General features: G+C 36.7%; 1 protein-coding gene across 3 annotated transcripts in view; it reads right to left on the minus strand.

Annotated features, from left to right (window-relative positions):
• Positions 1 to 15313, minus strand: part of LOC126819428 (prostaglandin E2 receptor EP4 subtype) — a 71171-nt gene that overhangs the window by 16433 nt on the left and 39425 nt on the right. Inside the window, exon 1 of one of the 3 annotated variants that reach the window (XM_050547452.2) lies at positions 4717 to 4945. The exons of the other annotated variants lie outside the window; for them this stretch is intronic. The gene's annotated coding sequence lies outside the window, so the exon portion shown is untranslated. Of the gene's footprint in view, positions 1 to 4716; positions 4946 to 15313 lie in introns of those variants that run through there. 3 annotated transcript variants of the gene reach the window in all.

The raw sequence follows: 15313 nt of genomic DNA on the forward strand, positions 1-15313 counted from the left end.
GCATGCCAATGTTGACACGGGATGTCGGTTTTTGTCCCATCCGAACGACTATATTGTCCCTTGCCAGGCCCTCTATCCTTCACCACTGACATGGGCGAACCACGTCGGAAAATCAAGATGAACTTTCTGGGCCAACACCGGGATCGAACAAGGGACCGCCATGATAGCGAACCGACGTCATATTTACTGAGTCACCGCGGCTCACAGACATTTAAGGCTATTGCTACATATGTGACCATTCTAATAACCGAGACGTAGAATCTGGTATTCATAAAGAGTAAGCATACTCTGCCAACATTTATACCACTAGTGAGAGTAATACAGTCCCTTTAAAGGCTCAATACCACTCTTGTTGTAACTGAATAATGTGTCCCAATCTTTATTCTGGTCAACAAATTGTACTATTTTACAATATTCCAATTAATTGGTGATATATATTTCATCTTAACACACCTAATTTAAAAAATTGGAAAAATTCAACTAAATGATTTGAAAAGCCTGGCGCAAAGCTTTTCAAATGTGACTTGGATTTAAAAAATATTTTTGAACCCTCTGGACAAGTAAAATAGGATTTAATGGATAATTTACACAACAGGTAAGACACTAACACATCTAGTAATTAGAATAAGGCTATTTTTTAATTTCTGGAGCTGTCAAGCCAGCAAGAGTGTTATTGTCCCTTTAAAAATTAAAAAAATAAATAATCTATTATTAACTAATAAGAATTGTATCAAGGGATTAAACACGGATCTTAGATATCGATTATTGGTATTCTATTAACTAACAAATCTCTAGGAATTACATGTTCTTAAAATGTTGGATTAAGTAGCCATTCTTCTTTTCAGGGCCATTGTTTTAAAATATCGACTGTTACTGAAAGATGCATTGTTACTTGTAACTAGAAAGCATAATTATGTTATAAATAATATCATACTCAAAATGGCGATAATTTCAAACCGCTGACTCGTAAAAATATTACTCTCAATAACCATTGTCAAGCACAGTTGAAGCAAATCTTCTTACTTGTAATAAATTTATAAACATTCAAGGTGAATCTCCTACTCTTTGGTCTGACATTGTAAAACATTCAGGCACGGCCTAGTTGAAGCAACGCTTTTTGAAAACCACCAAGTTTTTAAACATCCACGGTAAATTTCACCTATGGATTAACATAACTGTCTCATATTTTGCACACGATGTGACTTGCACATCTCAATGTATCATAGTCATAACTTGAGAAATGTATTAGTTTAACTGGATAACGACGACGATGTCCAAAAATCTAATAGCGAAGGCCTAATCTTTCTAAACAAGATATTCATAGCTTAAAAAATTGTATCCAAGCGTCGATTGCCTATCACGTGTTTCAGAAATATGCTAAACGACTTTACCAAAAGTGAGCTAAAATAAATTCCACTGTAATTATCGCATTTATCGAAATTATTAACAGGAAAAAAAAAAAAGAAAAAAAAAGCTGCACGATATATAATGATTTCAAGGCTTCTTGTAACTACCGATCGACATAAATGTTCACATGGTCAGCGAAATTTATCAAAATAAAAAGATACCATGTCGAGATGTGTTGAACGCCACTCTCTCATTTAATGCTGAAAAGTTCTTTGCTGCAACAGAGAGAGAGAGAGAGAGAGAGAGAGAGAAAGAGAAAGGGAGAGGGGGAGAGAGAGAGGGAGAGAGAGAGGGAGGGGGGTGTTAACGTCCACTCGACACAAACTAGGTCATTTCGGGACTAACATATGGTTCAATCTTATTTCAATATTTCGCTTGCGCGTAGAAGTCTCTAGCAGTGGGAGGAAACCGGAGGACCCGGGGAAAACCCACGAGGTTGGACAGGCGACCCTACTCCTTGTCACATACAACCGGGGAATCGAAACCACGCCAGTTGACTCAATAACAGACCTCATGAAACAACGCGCACGCGCTAACCATTCGGCCCATTCAACCCCCACTTGCAGCAACAGGTTTACCACAGAACAGTATGATAACTTAATTTATTTAAAGTTCTTTTTTTTTTTTACTCATTTCATACTTTTTCCTACTTGCCTTACTTCTGACTAATTACTACAACTTTCTACTTTTAATTGAAACCTTTACATAATTAACTTTATAATTATACGTAATAGATAGATTGCACTCAAACACTGGGGTCATATAGGTAAAACTTGGATAATTTCCTAAAGAATGGTGTAGTTTAACAGAAACACATCTTATAGAGAAACCCAGCGTTGATAATTCCACTATATGTGAACCAACTGTTGTGTTATAAATTGATTCTACCAACTGTAGAAAGATATATATAAATTATATTGAAAGAAAAACTGAACAAAAACTATTAAAGATACATTATGGGAGATTCGATAACGATTTGGCAGTTCTCACTATAATAGTTAATAACTAGATAATGTAAAGGCAATTTCCTGAAAATTTCACTCACATTGATCCACTATGAACTGAGAAATAAGCGGTTGGAATTTCCGCCTAGCTTCGATCATCATTACTAAAGTCAGTACGATAAACAGCATAGTCTCGATTATCCATTTAATCGTTAAATCGAGAAGGAAAGTTATGCAGTAAATCGGCTCATAATCCAGTAAAGATCGCAGGCTAGCATAACCATCTAGAGTTTATTATGGTCTGGATAGGTTAATTAATGTCTAATTAATAATTTAGATAACATTTCAGGCCTAAAGAAAGACCTGCAATAGACAGATTTAGCTCTTGCATAATGTATGTTTAATAAATGATGGTGGGTGGTCTAGAGAGAGTAAGCGTACCATGAAGCACGTCTATCACAACTTCCAGAAAGATAATGCCATAACGTGTTTTTCGAATTTCAACTGCTACGGATTCTTTTACGTGCACGACAAGGTGTAGGCGGGATCTCGGTTTTCGTCACACACACCCCTCCCCCCAGAGGAGCTACTCGACCAACACTTGAATTGAACCCGAGACTGCTTGGTTAGCGATCCAGCGCCATTACACACTGAGCCAGCAACAGATAACAGTACACCATAACAGCACAGATAATTCAAAATGAGAGAGAGAGAGAGAGAGAGAGAGAGAGAGAGAGAGGGGGGGGGGGGCACTCAACACAAACTAGGTCCTTATATTTCAATAATTCGTTTTCGAACAATTTTTTTAAATTTTTATTAGTGATAGAAAAACTATGAACAAGGAGAAAGAAAACACACGAGGTTAGGCAGACGAGTCTAAAACGGCAAAGCAAAGCGCTTTACAACGACACAATAAAAACCAATTAACGAAGTACGAGCATAAACGGAATAAATAAAATAAATCTATATTATTAAATATTTTACCTGTTCATGACAAACAAAAAAACCAAATCACCGTCTCAGTCAATCAGGCATGTCTGTATTAATATTTAATGTCCTATTAATTGATATAGAGATGACCGCGACTGGTAAGGCAATGCCAATTGGAATTTCTGTTTCCTATTTCCTTAGGCAAAAAAAAAGTAATTCAAAAACCAATGCCAATTGGAATTTCTGTTTCCTATATCCTTAGGCAAAAAAAAAAAGTAATTCAAAAACCAAAAGGCACTTAGCTGCTCTTCTACAAGGCTCATGCTTCTAAATATCTAAGTTTTGAAATTTAAACAAAAAATCGCACGCAAGAACTGAGAGGATTATTTATTGATTTAACTAAAAAATTAAATTAATTTTGCCTAAAGCATATTACTAATTATTATCGGTTGGTTGTGTTTTGATAGCGTTCAGTACCAGGGCACTACATAGAACGAGTCAAGTCATTAACTTGCAATATGCAATTAACAGTTTACGTTTAGATTGAATATGACAGAATATATTAATTCATATATTATGTAATACCATAAAGAATAAAGTGTCATCAATCTTTTTGATGTATAAAGACTGAAATGTCACCTGTGACTTTTGATAGATCTAACAATTAATGCAGGATAACTGTCAAAACAATACAGACGGAACAAACGGTACACGAGTACAACAAATCGAGATAGGGAAATGAGATAACATTGGAAAATAATCGTAAAATCCAGCCAGGACTTCATTAATAATTACGAGAAACAATCATTTAAGTATGATATTTGATACCACTTCCCCGACTTTTATTTATATTTTTAAAACATTTCTGACCTTTGCTAAGATTATGATTCTGATAATTCTATGACCATGTGTTATGTGTAATAATAACTATAGTAGCTAGAGTGTGTTGTCAACAATCTGACTACACTGACAACAACAAAGATCATTCTGAAACTCAATTTGAATAGTTTTTCTGATTTGTGAGTTGGACCTTGTAAAGGCTGTTTAGAAAATGAAAATGAAAATGAAATGAAAATGAAATGAAAATGAAAATGAAAATGAAATGAAAATGAAATGAAATGGGGTTTAACGTCCTACTGTTCTGCTCCTATCTATTAAAACAATTTTGTTATACATGTGTAACAATAGCAACAATAGCAACATTACAGTGTGTTTAATGTGATCTGATAACATTGACAACAGTACAGATCTTTCTGAAACTCAATTTGATTAAGTACGACTGAATAAGAAAAACTGCAAATAATAATCATCAAACACATCTGTTATCAAAATTTTTGTAACAGTGGACGTTAAATCTCACACATTAATATCTCCAATAGTTTTTCGTTATCGTGAATTATTACTTTCGGAACAAAAACAAACCAATACAACTTACCAACAATTCTTCACAATCCTAAAGACCACGTATTCTTTTAATGTTTCAAACAGAAAGAAACTTTTAAACTTAAGATTCACTCAAAGGAATTTCTGTCACGCACAGAAACTCTCCATACCAATCTGGTGTGTTCAATATTCCATTATGATCAGAACAATGTCCTATCTATATCTATCTATGTATCTCACACTTCAACTAATTATATTATAAGCCTAGAACACATCAAGTGTAAGCCCTTCAAAGCCATCAACGACAATAATGATTAGCCGGAGATCTATGCCATTATAGTTACATCAGTAAAATGAGTGGTTAGCCAGAGACTGAGTTACTCGTGTATACTCTCTTAGTTTGGCATCGTGACAGTATCAGGCGGCAACTTACATTTACTGCCATTGACTAAAATATCGGTGAAGTTTACAAATAGCCCTAAACGTATGTTCTGGAATCACGAGGGCGGAAACGTTTGGAAAAACTTTCGAGGTTAATGTTTGTAATGATTCTATTGGGAGTGTCGGGTCGTGGCTCGAAAATCTCGGCACATCGATTTTTTCAAATGGTTATAATCTGACACCGCCATTTTTATGACTTTTTGATGTTATTCAATGCGAATCCAATAATAACCATTACGTCCGCGGATCACCACTAATTCATAATCACTCCTAGGCTAAATCTTTACACGAATTGATGTTACTAGGCTGCCATATAAATATCACATAAAATTGTGTTGATTTAATCAGTCGGGTTAAGTGGGTACATAGCCTCTCAAACTCCCAGACATAAATTTTTTTATCCCGAGGTGAATTTATTACAGATTGTGTGATTAGTCTGCTTGGTTGCCATTTTTAATAAAGAGCAGACGCATCCAATCAAATGGTCAAATACACTTTGGTTTCCGAGTCACCGGGGACAAGTTTTCCCCGAATGATTTAAGATTGATCTGCAGTCACACAGACAGGATCGAACAAATATAATTCGGGGCAAATTTCCATCTTGAAAATCCACCCCTTTCTTCTTGTACAATGTTTTTGGCAAATACTGTAATGGAGATATAATTCGTGCATTTATTCATTCGTTACTTTATTAATTCATTCATTCATTTAAAGTCCAGTATCTTGTTTTAATAACTTATTTAAATTTCAATACATTTCTTTTAATACCAATTATACCTGAAACCATTAATCGGTTCTAGGGGGGGGGGGGGGATTATCTGGGGACAAATAGTCCTTGGGGACGAATTGTCCGGGAACGGGTTGTCAGGTGACGAATTGTCCCGTACCCCATTAATCTTGTAACTTGGTAACGATGGTGGACAGCTAACTCATTAATACGCGTAGTTTAGAGTGTATGATAAGCTTAATCCTTATTATTTCTATTATATGTAATTAGTGTCTTTAATGTTTTATGGTGCGTATATTTAATTTAATCCTTAGATACGAGCTTCTTTAAATACCGAATTGTACATTCATTCAACATTCTAAGTTTTAATCCGGTTTTTTTATTAAACAATATTTTATTCACAAGCCAAAGGCTTATATAAATCGGTTTCCGAAAGGCAAGATACATATAAATGACATAAAAATATATTATAATTATCAATATACGTGTATGGAGTATTAAAGCTACGTTCCCAAAAAAGTATTTATCGGGTGGTTATTTCCAATAAAAGTATGGCAATTTTGGTATATATGGAAAGTAGAAATATCCAATCTTACTACAAAAATACTGGATTCCCTGAAAAACACTCATAGAGCGCATACAGGACAAAAATGTAAGGGTTTCCCTAATCGACAGCCCGACGATTAGAAGTGACTGCACGCGTGACGCCGAAGGTTGCACGCGGAGATTGAGCGCTTGGTGTACATGTTGATAAACTTTATGAAGAATTAGACGTACAGCACTTTCTGAGATAAAAATCACGGAAAAGGACGCGGGCAGTGGATAATCCGAGAATTTAATTAGGCTTCGATATTTGTAACAAATAGTCAGCGATTAAAGACAACAACGTCTTGTGTATGCAATGAATTCTCCTCCGACTTCGCTTCTGTTGCTAGGTACCGAGAGAGGTAAGTCACGTGACACAAACATGACCTCTTTTGATCGATTTTTTTATAACCAGGGTATTCCAAGACAATTGCAATGTTTTTAGAAGGATTTGAAGCAAAATTATGATAAATTAATTAGTTTGAATATGTTTTTAGTCCAAATATATCACCAAATCACCCAGTTTATACCCGGGAATGTATCTTTAATGTACATATATAATAAGATTACAGGAAAAATATAATCAAGTTTTAGCTAGCATCAGGACCAAGAAGGGGTCGATACTCGACTGCTGGGTTTAAGTTCGTTACCTCAATGAGGTTTAACGGCCTACTGTTCTGCTCCGAGTGGGTTAATGAAGACGGGCATACGTCATACAGTGTGCTATGAGGGAAATTTTGCCCGGACAGCGGCCTACTCTTATATCGTATTCCAACTGCACGCCAATGAGTACACGGGACCTGTTTTTCGTCCCATCCGAACGACTAGACATCGTCATCGTCAGACCTCCGTCCTGCATCACTGACAAGGGGGAACCACGCCGGAAAATCTGGATGAACTTTCTCGGCCAAAGCAGAGATCGAACACCCGACCTCCAGGCTAGCGAGCCAGCGTCTTACCAACTTAGCCACCGTGACCAGTTTGGGTTTTCTTTCCTCTGTGGTGTGGATAAATCGTTTATTCGTTCGAATGGGACAGTTAACCGAGGTCAGCTCATGTACTGGTTGTCGTGAACGTAGAACAACTCTTGACGATCGGAATCAAGAGAGAGAGAGAGAGAGAGAGAGAGAGATGGGGTTTAACGTCCACTCGACACAAAGTAGGTCATTTCGGGACTAACATATGGTTTAATTTTATTTAAATAATTCGCTTGCGCGTAGGGGTCTTTAGCAGTGGGAGAAAACCCACGAGGTTGGACAGGCGACCCTACTCCTTGTCACGTACAACCGGGGATTCGAAACCACGCCAGTCGACTCAATGACAGACTTTATGATACAGCGCGCGCACGCTAACCATTCAGCCATCCAACCCCCCGATCGGAATCAAGAGTGGACGATCGGAATTAAGGAAGCGGTGTTTATAAGCTTAGCTTGTTATCGTATCCTTGTATTCTTTGTATATTTACCTATTGTACTTTACAATTAAAAAAAATATTGTTTAAATTAATTAAATTAAGAGAGGGCAGAAACTGTGTGAGCAACATTTCCCTCATAGCATGACGTATATCCGGCTTCATTAGCCTGGTTGGTGCAGAAAAGAAGCAGTGAATTGAAATGGGGTTTAACGTCCTACTGTTCTTCTCCAAACTGGGCTAATGAAGACGGGCGTACGCCATACAGTGTGATATGAGGGAATATTGCCTAAAGGCCTACTCTTATATCGAATTCCAACTGCCAAGGGATCTTTTACGTGTCTTTATTATCGTAGTCGGTGAAGAACAGTAGGACATTAATCCCCATGACAAGCCCATAATTAACTCTGTAGACCATTAGATGGTCGTGATTTTTAATGGTTTGAAACACGATTGTCATTTAATAATTTAATTTAAAAATAGGTTGCCAGGCAACGAAACATACGCCCACAGTGGCTAAATCGTCCGTGCAGTCGATAAGGGTTGTCGCATATTTATTCCTTTGTAGGTACATGTAATTTACAAGACAGTTCCATACAGATCAGATTATAATTTTTGCCGTTTGAGGGTTCACAAGGTTCTACAAATTGAAACATGGGTCTCAACTCTGGAAGTAATCTACAGAAATTGTTGACATTTGACAGGCTTTCACAAATTTAAATGGTGCATATAAATTTCATACACACCGGATGATAATTTTCATCAATCTAGCATTAACAAGGTTGAACAAAGTGCAACAAGGGCAATAACTCTAGAAGTAATAAACGGAAATTGCTGAAATTCAGTAGGATTCTTCTCTTTACTAATTTAAATGACGCATGTAAATTTCATACAGATCGGCAAATAACTTTTGATGTTAGAGCATTCACAAAGTTCAATAAAGTGAAACAAGGGCCATAACTCTAGACGTAATAAACAGAAATTGCTGAAATTCAATAAGCTTCTTCGTTTCACTAATTTAAATAATGCATATAAATTTCAAACAGATCGGATGATAACTGTTGTCACTCAAGCGTTCACAAGATTCAACAAAGTGAAACAAGGGCCATAACTCTAGATGTAATTAACTGAATTCAATAGGATTCTTCGTTTCACTAATTTGAATAATGCATATAAATTTCAGAAAGATAGGATGATAACCTTTGGGGTTAGAGCGTTCACAAGGTTAAACAGAGTGAAACAAGGGCCATAACTCTAGACGTAATAAACGGAAATTGTTGAAATTCAATAGGCTTCTTCGTTTCCCTAATTTAAATATTGCATATAAATTTCACAAAGATCCGATGTTAACTTTTGGCATTAGAGCGTTCACAAAGTTCAACAAAGTGAAACAAGGGCCATAACTCTAGACGTTATAAACGGAAATTATTGAAATTAAACAGGCTTCTTCATCTTCATATGTAAACAACATATATCAATTTTTTTTAAACAATTGGATGATAACTTTTGGCGTTAGAGAGCGTTCACAAGAAATTGTGGACGACGGACGGACGTACGGACGGGGGCGACGGCAATATACGACCACATTTCCAATGTGGGCGTATAAAAATGGATAATCGAGACTCTGTTTTTTGTTTTTTATCATAACAACGGTCGCCATGAACATCGAGACTACGCCAGATCTGATTAAAACTTGAAACAGTGAGTGATTAACTATTCATAACAAAACACGAAATGAAATGAAATGAAATGGAGTTTAACGTCCTACTGTTCTGCTCTTAACCTGGGCTAATGAAGACGGCATAACAAAACACAACACAAGGTATTAACTTCGCCCATTATCTATATTACACCATCAGAGCGAAAACTGACAGCTCTTCTATAATACACCTTTAATTAGTAACACCTACACATCGTTAATTATTAATTAACCTTTAAAAACATCCAGGGCCTAGCAAGATGAATATACATGTAATATCGCCGGGGTATTCAAACAAGATTAGAGGGGTTGGGCGGCCGAATGGTTAGCACGCGCGCGTTATATCATAAGGCCTGTCATTGAGTCAACAGGCGTGGTTTCGTATCCCCGGTTGCACGTGACAAGGAGTAGGGTTGCCTGTCCAACCTCGTGGGTGTTCTCCGGGTCCTCCGGTTTCCTCCCACTGCTAAAGACCCCTACGCACAAGCAAATTATTGAAATAAAATTAATACCATATGTTGGTCTCGAATGACCTAGTTTGTGTCGAGTGGACGTTAAACCCCATCTCTCTCTCTCTCTCTCTCTCTCTCTCTCGTGGACGTTTAATTATTTAATATCGCCGGCATATTCAAACAAGGGAGCTGCGGTGACTCGGTGGGTATGACGTTGGTTCACTAACGTGGAGGTTCCGTGTTCGATCCCTGCTTTGGCCGAGAAAAGTTCATAGGGATTTTCCGGCGTGGTTGCTCCTTGTCAGTGGTGCAGGACCAAGGGCCTGACAAGGGATAACGTATAGTCGTTTGGATGGAACAAAAAAACCGAGGTCCCTTGTACACATTGGCTGTGCACGTTAAATACCCCTTGGGAGTTGGAATTCGATATAAGTGTAGGCCGGGCAAAATTTCCCTGTCTTCAGCAGACCAGTCGGAGCAGAGCAGTAGGACGTTAAACTCCATTTCATTTCATTTGTATTCAAACCAGATTAGTGTAAATTTAATATTTAATATCGCCGGTGTATTCAAACAAGATTAGTGTAACGTTATTATTTCAATGACTCATATATCACCCGACGAGGTGTATTCAGGCGAAAAATGGGGGTTTCGCCCGGTCCTTTGATTCAACTCACTCCTAACCCCCCCCCCCCCCTTTACACACAGGAAAATTTTTCAAATAAAATATAACTACATGCTAATCCTAGAATGACCCCGTTTGGGCTTAAAACTCTGACAAATCACAGGAGACTCACAGCCTTTAAGTGAAATGAAATGTGATTTTAACGGCCTTTAAGACAGATAGTCGATTCTGTTTCTGTCAGTTCAAAGTCTAATATAGAAATAGATATAGTAACGTATACTAATTATATAAGCATACTATGATAAGGTAATACTGTTTTTCAGGTTGAATTTATATAATGATTAAAATATAATCAGCCGTTTATATCAGGCGTTCTGGTTCCCTGCAAGTAAAATCTACATTAGTTTATCTATTTAATGAAACGAATCGGATTTTTTTTCTATCTACGCCATAAAATCGCTGGCTTTCAGTGTTATCTCCGGTAATCGTATAATTTACGCTGTATTAAATATATACAGGTCACAATTCTATGGAATACAATTACTGCTTTTTACTGAGCGACGTTTCGACTAGGCTTCTCTAGTCATTAACAAGCTATGATAAAATATGAAAATATGACCTGTATACTCATGGACCCTGTTTCTCAAAATCGTAACTAAAGATAAAATCCAAATTTTAGTAGATACTTCAATTTTGATTGGCTAAGCACTAAAATCAATCTCATATTATCCAATCAAATGACTAAAATTTGGATTTTATCTTAGTTAAAATTTCGTGAAACAGGCCCCAGTTTAATTACTAAATGCCATTGAAACAATGCATTTAATATAGGCTCAATCCACCCATTATGTATTATTAAGAGATAAAGAGCTGTTCGTTCGTGTTATAATAATTAATAAATAAGTAATGAAAAATGAATATATTGAAAATTTCATTGAAATTAGCGAAGTTTGAAGATGCACCGTAGATCGTTTATTATCGTAGCAACGGTACTGGAGAACCGAGACTAAGTCTTGATTATCCATTATATCATTAAATTTTTAAATCTGGCGGGCGTTTAAATCCATTTAAATCTCCACCATCCAATGACGTAGAGAGTTGATTATAGTGTTGTAATGTGAATAAATGTCTAAATAATAATTCATATAACATTTGAAGCCAAAATAAAAACCTGCAACAGGCAGATGTAGCTCTTACATAATGTATCTTTAACTACACGGGGGCATTTATGACTACACGAAAGTTGCCCAACGTGTCACAGAAGTATAAAATTCTCAGCTCTGTGTTGGTTGCTAGAAACCAACCTCGTCCCCCAATGCCATAATTAAACACTGAAACTCTCTTTCTCATTCTAATTGGTATTCATTGTTGTGGATTTTGAACCCTCGGGCTTTGTATTTGATGTCAACCAAATGCTTCTTTCCTTCTCTCAAATAGTGTGCACGTTGCATCATAAGATCTGCCATTGATCAGGAGTCAAGTGGAGTGGTTTCTTTTCCCCGCTTGTACGTGACAAGGAGTAGAGCCGTCTGTCCAACCTCTTGAGTTTTCTCCGGGTCCTCCGGTTACCTTATACTGTTAAAGATCCCGACGCGCAAGCGAATGAATGAAATAATATTGAACCATGTTTGTCCCGAAATGATCTTCTTTGTTTCGAGTGGACGTTTAACCCATCTCTCTAGACAAATTCGAATTTGTGACTCGGAATGTTCGAAATCAACTGATTGGTCTATTTTATTCCAATAAGTCGCTTGGACACAGGAGGAAACCGGGGAACCCATGGAGTACCCACGAGGTTTCAGAAGCGACCCTATTCCGTTCGACTTTCTCGAAAGAACCACCATATGTTTGGCGCAATATAGCCCGGTTGGAGCTGACGTGCCATAAAACCATATTTCATTTCATTTCATTTCATTTCATTCCGTTCGACTTACAAGCAGGTCAAAATATACAAAATCCAATGATCGACAATTTTATTTCTGAACCAAATAGAGGTCTTGTCGTTTAAAACATTTTAGGAAGCCAAGGCAATAACAAATAGTAAATGTCAGCCATTAAAAAATAACAATAGATGTATATTGATTTTATTTAAAAAATTACAGTAACTAAACTGTTCAAGTGACTGATCAATAATTCATTAAAGTTACCTGTGACAAAAAGAAAATTCACAAAAGAACATAATTGAACATAAAGTGATTTGACAATAATTCAGGTATTAAAGAGAGAGAGAGAGAGAGAGAGAGAGGGGGGGGGGGGTCTTGTAACTGCCTATAAACATAAATGTTCACAATGTCACAGCGAAATTTATCAAAATAAAAAGATACCATGTCGAGATTGTGTTGAACACTACTCTCTCATTGAATGCTGAAAAGTTCTTTGCTGCAATAGGGAGAGTGAGAAAGAGAGAGAGAGAGAGAGAGAGAGGGGGGTAAAGTACACTCGACAAAAATTAGGTCATTTCGGGACTAACATATGGTTCAATTTTATTTCAATAATTCGCTTGCGTGTAGGGGTCTTTAGCAGTGGGAGGAAACCGGAGGACCCATAAAAAACCCCCCACGAGGTTGGAATGTATTAAAGCATATTTTTATGGGGTTATGTTGTTATCTTATAGATGTGTAATGTTAGAGTGAAATCTGCCTATTGCCGGTCTTTTCTTTCCTAGCTTCAAATGCTATATAAATTATTATTAAGACGTTTATTCACATGGCAAACCTATAATCAACTCTCTAGATCATCGGATGACTGGGATATTGAATGGGTTAGAACATCCGCGTCATATAATCGGTTAACGTTAAAGCGATATGTGCATTTTTTAAAAGTAATATGTTTAAAATTTATTCAAATAAAGCCTGAAAACGCATCTATACACAGTCCTAACTTGTTTAAGAATAATTCACTCTTGTCAGTTGAGAAAGTTAGGGTTAGTAATCATAAATAAAGTATTTACGAAGTAATTTTTATTCGTAAACACTTTGGTTACGAATAACGCTGTCCCAAAAAACATGTACGTATATCTCAGTTATGGAATGAAGAATTGTTTGTCTCAAATTCCGCACTCTGCCCCACACTTCTTATGAAACTTTCTACCTACAAACCTTTTCAAATCTCCCTTGAAATATTAGGAAACAATTTTATGTTACTAAACCTAGCAACTTACAAAACTCATAACTGAATAAAGTTGATGTGTTATGACAGTTAACTGTACAGGATATGCAAATGGCGATATAACTTACAGCTGTACGTCATTCATGCGGTTAGCGTTAAAAAACAGAGAAAACGTCAGTAAGTAGTAAACAAAATTGTTTACTACTATACTACACGTTTTTATAACGAAAATAAATTATTCCACGAAACCGAGAAGTACGCGACCTTTCCTGCTGAAGGACCTCTATGCCTTTTTTTTCCTAACGAAAACACACAATTTTACGTCATAGAGAAGCTCGTGGGGTCTCTTTCAAACGCATCATTCGGGATGAAATCCTTAATCATAGTTCCTATCCCCAGCATGCATACAATTACTAATTCAGTAAGGCATGAACAGGGGCGCCGGAACCAGGGTACCGGGGTATACAAATGGTACCCTGCACTTTTCTGGGGTATACATGTATACCCATGCCCTAATGATGAAATGTTTTAACCTTTTTAATAGTCTATTCATTTTTAAATGAAAGATATGTAATTGTGAATAAATAGGCTTTTGTCTCTTTCATTATCATGTATTTTAAACGGTATTATGTTGGAATTTGGAATGCTAGAGGTGCCCTAAACTGCGTTCTCGGATCTGACAAATTTCAAAATTTTCTAGAGGCCGAGGGGAGAGATCCCTCCTATCTTTTGGTACCCTGACCCTCGCGTCGTTCCGGCGCCCCTGGGAATGTGTTCCGTTATTAAAGAAAACCGGTGAGCTGAACCTTTATGAGCCTTCTTATATATTAAACAGGCATTATGCAAGAGCTAAAGGTCTTTCTTTAGGCTTGAAATGCTATATAAATTATTAATAAGACATTAATTAACTTATCCAAGACCATAATCAACCCTCGATGCCATCGGATGGCTCCGACTTTAAGTAGATTTAAATACGTTTTGCTGTTGATGATTTACCGTAAAAATGGATACGCGAGAACTTGTTTATTACCGTAACAACGGTAACAATGACAATCGAGGCTAAAGTGTTATTGTAAAAACGTTATCTCAGCTCAAAGTGAAGTAATTTGACTGAAATTTTCAACATATTCCTTTTTCATTATCTATTTGTTAATTATTATATAGAGAACTGTCAGCTCTTTATCTAATCTTAACTAATGCCCCTTTAAACCAAAACCCATATGCTTTCGTCCTAATTGAAAACCATAAGTATTTGTACTAAAGAACACCCATAAACTGCCTTAGTAATGGAAACCCGTAAACTTAAGTATTAACGGAACCCCATAAGATTTCTTATTAACGTAAGCCAATAAGCTGTCTTTCTGAATAGGAAATTCCCCGCGGTATACGAATGAAATCATGTATGCCATTATCCTCGATGCAAACACAGAATTAGCTGGTACAAGCAATATAGTCACCAATCAAGTCAGCATTTCAAATGGTCTATTGTTGCCTTTACGATGTTGTTGCTGTGGTCTGTGTATTTTCCATCATTACAGATCAACTTGGTTAGGGCCATAAATAAAGCAATTGGATTAAAATACAGATCTATATTTCGTTTCGCT

Source organism: Patella vulgata, chromosome 4 (assembly GCF_932274485.2).
Source record: "Patella vulgata chromosome 4, xgPatVulg1.2, whole genome shotgun sequence".
NCBI classification, from domain to species: Eukaryota; Metazoa; Mollusca; class Gastropoda; family Patellidae; genus Patella; species Patella vulgata.